A 3,726-nucleotide genomic window follows, 5' to 3' on the forward strand; every position below is an offset into this window, starting at 1 on the left:
TTTTCCCTATATCACTTTCAACATATGTCATTTTCCTTTTCTCTCATATTTTTTCTCTGTACCTCAGAGTCATTTTAATTTGCATTTCTCTAATCAATAGTGATTTAGGACATTTTTTCATATGATTATAGATAGCTTTGATTTCTTAGAAAACTAACTGTTCATAGCCTTTGACCATTTATCAATTGGGGAATAACTTGTATTCTTATCATTTGACTCAGTTTTCTATATATTTGAGAAATTTGCCACCACTACCTATTATCCCCTCTACTGTAAAAGTTCTTTTACACTTTTTTATGTGAGATAATTTGTACTATTCTCTCTCTCCCTTTCCCCTTCTTCAAGTATATCCCTCTTTTTCACCACTTAATTTTTTTTTAAATATTACCCATCATAGTCAACTCTTTCCCATGCCCTCTATGTATACTGCTTCTAACTACTCTAATAATGGTAAACTTCTTAGGAGTTACAAGTATCTTCTTCCCATGTAGGAATATAAACAGTTTAACCTTATTGAATCCCTTATGATTTCTCTTTCCTGTTTAACTTCTTATGCTTATCTTGAGTCTTATATTGGAAAGTCAAATTATCTATTCTGCTCTGGGATTTTCACCAAGAATGCTTGAAAGTCCTCTATTTCATTAAATAAAAGAACCTCCTTTTTCATTTAGCCAATTCTGCAATTTTTAGGAGTTCATCTCTTCATGGATTTTTGTGCCTCTTGCCATTTGGCCTATTATTCTATTCTTCAGTATTTTTGTGCCTCCTGTTTACTCTTTTTTCATAATTTTCTTGCATAACTCTCATTTCTTTTTCCCAATTTTTCTTCTACCTCCCTTATTTGATTTAAAAATTTTTAAAGCTCTTCTAGGAATGTTTGGGTTTTTTTTGTCCTGAGACCAATTCACATTTTTCTTTGAGGTTTTGGATATAGTAGTTTTGATTTTGTTGTCTTCTGAGTTTGTGTTTTGATCTTCCCTATCACCATAATAACTTTCTGCAGTCAGGTTCTTTTTTTGTTGTTTGCTCATTTTCCAGCCCTATTTCTTGACTTAACTTTATGTTAAAGTTGGGCTCTGCTGCCAGGGTGGAAGGGGCACTGTCCTAAAATTCAGGTTTTTCATGCTGCTGTTTTCAGAGCTAGATCTTGGGGCGGGGAGGGTGTTAGTTTTTAGTTCTTCCAAAGTGGCATAATCTAGGAAAAAGTACAGTTACTGTTCTTCTTGTCCTGTGCTCTAGTCTATAATTGACCACAATCATTCTTTTTTCTGCTCTTTTCTATGACTGTGGTCCCCAGTTCCCTATGGCCACACATTCTAGTGTTTTCCTCCTCATCCTGGGACTGTGACCCGGATCTGAATATGAGTAATGAAACAGATTATTGCATCCACTGTCAAAAAGGGACTCCCTGTAATCTTCTGAACAACTGTCCAATCTCCTACAAAATGCAGGCTGAGAACTCTGAAAGCTACCACTGCCAGTTCTGTTCCCACCAAGACCTGATACTGGCTTGCTGGGGCCTGGCCTGTGCTGGGCTGTGCTCAACTTTCAGCCCAGTGAGACAGACATTTCCTGTAAAACTTCTAAGTTGTCTTAGGCTAGAAAATTTGTTTCATATTGTCCTTTTATTGGTTCTGTCACTCCAGAATTTATTTTGAGGCATTACTTTTTTGTCAGACATAAAACTCAGTTTTATTTATAGGATTCAACACTTGAGCTTCTTTTTAAAAAATCAATCTGGGACTTCCAGGTACCATCAACCTCTACCTTTAGGTGGGAGGCTTAACTGCAAGCTAATACTGCTAGACTTGGAAATAAGTTCAGACCTCAAACCTTAAGAGTCATACTTCTCCCCCATATCATCAAAATGGTAACATTCTGCAACAATTACTATTTCAGAATCTGACTTGTATTATTCAAAAATTCTAAATCATCTATCCCAAACTAATCTTATAGGACTTGCTCAACCTCAAAAAGTCTAGCAAATTGGCAGAGCTACGATACTTTTGTCATACTTCTATTTCAAAATGCCTACCAAAAATAAAAATTATAAAAGGACTCTAAAAATATTCACATAAAGATGTATTCCCCTATTCAATTTAGACTGCCACAATCAGGCAGAAAGAAAGCATGAGGAAATTTTTTCTTCCATCTTAGTGGAAACCTTAAAAGCAGACATGACTGCTCCAGGTCTGTGAAAGAGATGCATATGAGGCATTATTTTTAAGTTGTTTGGAGGGGAATTTGTGAGAGCTCAGGCAAGTCCCTCCCTTTACTCTACCATCTTAGTTCCACCCCAATACAAAAGAATTAGTAAAAGAAAAAATTCTTTAGTACCACTATAGGCATAGATTTGTACTGGGAATTTGGAAAAATACAATGAATAAGATAAAGTCTCATTCTTCACGGGATTTATTGCTCATTGACTGGTTTTTATGCTTCTTCTTGTGTCTAACCACTGAGAAGTACTATTCATGTAACTATCTATAACATAAAACTGACTTTTGGTAAAAATGACAGCAGACAACCTAACAGGCTTTCATTTTAAATTTCTGGCTATGGTGAAATGTAATCTATTGTGCCATGGCCGTGACTCATATGAATCTCAAAACACCACAGTAAACAAATAAACAAACTGTCCTAACAAAACAAAATAAAGAGGACTGGCATTTTTATACCTCAGGGAAGAGATCTATAAAAACTCACTACAGTCCTCTACCATTGGGGTCATGCTTGCATGTAGAAGGCACCTTACTAGATCCACACATTCTCAAATGGAAAAGGCAGAGATCATTCAACTCCATTGATTTGTGCAAAAGAAAACATGTAGACACTGGCAATCATAAGAAGAGAATCCAAATAATGTGGGGGAAAACATATTTAAATGGCCAATAATAAATGAAAAAGTGGATCAATCAGTAAACAGGCATCTCTGAACACCTGGTATATGCCAAGATAGGTGCTAGGTTATGGGTATATAAAGAAAAAAAGTGAAAGACAAGTCTCAGAGATAAGAACTCTATATAAGCTCAACTCTGAAACAAATTAAATAATAGTTAAATTTATAAAGAAAGAATAATAAGCAAGTATTTCAGAAAAGACTGTAACACAATGAATAAATATTATACTTTATTTTACCCATTGAAAAAGAAAGCAAGAAAATAAATCTTGTGGATTCCACTGAAATAATAACACAATAGAAAATACAGAATTATTCAAAAGAGAAATTTTGAAAAAAATATTATATATAGCCACTGATGCCTCCTTTAGATCATGGAATTTCCATAGGCCTTCTCCCACCACTCAATGTAGATATAGAATTTTCAGGTAATTGATAAAAATTGAGTTGAGTTGATATGGAAAGTAAGAAGAGTCAAAAAAGAAAATGATAGAATAATATTCCTAATGAAAATTGATGCCAAAAATTTAAATAAAATATTAGTAAAGAGGCTAAAACTTATCTATCACAAAGATAATACACTATGGCATGCTTAGATTTATATCAAGAATGTGGAGTTGGCTTAATATTAGGAAAACTAATTTGATAAAATAATGGGATTTGGCAGGCACCCAGGGGCCAAGCCTGAAGATTGATTTGAAAATTGATTGAATTGGGTGAGACTGAGAAACTGACTGAGAACCTACTTAAGATAGATAAAATTGAGACCATGCCTGGCCAGCCCTGAGTAGGCTGTTGTTCTCAGAGGCTGTGGACTACAGCATCAA

The 3,726-nt window shown here is 34.7% G+C and overlaps 1 non-coding gene across 1 annotated transcript; it reads right to left on the bottom strand.

Moving 5' to 3' along the window:
* Positions 1 to 2,078: 2,078 nt before the first annotated feature.
* On the bottom strand, positions 2,079 to 2,209 carry LOC122730255. The gene has a single exon (XR_006353447.1). It is a non-coding gene; the product is annotated as a small nucleolar RNA SNORA31 (small nucleolar RNA).
* Between the last annotated feature and the right edge of the window lie 1,517 nt (positions 2,210 to 3,726).

This window comes from Dromiciops gliroides, chromosome 5 (assembly GCF_019393635.1).
Source record: "Dromiciops gliroides isolate mDroGli1 chromosome 5, mDroGli1.pri, whole genome shotgun sequence".
NCBI lineage: Eukaryota > Metazoa > Chordata > Mammalia > Microbiotheria > Microbiotheriidae > Dromiciops > Dromiciops gliroides.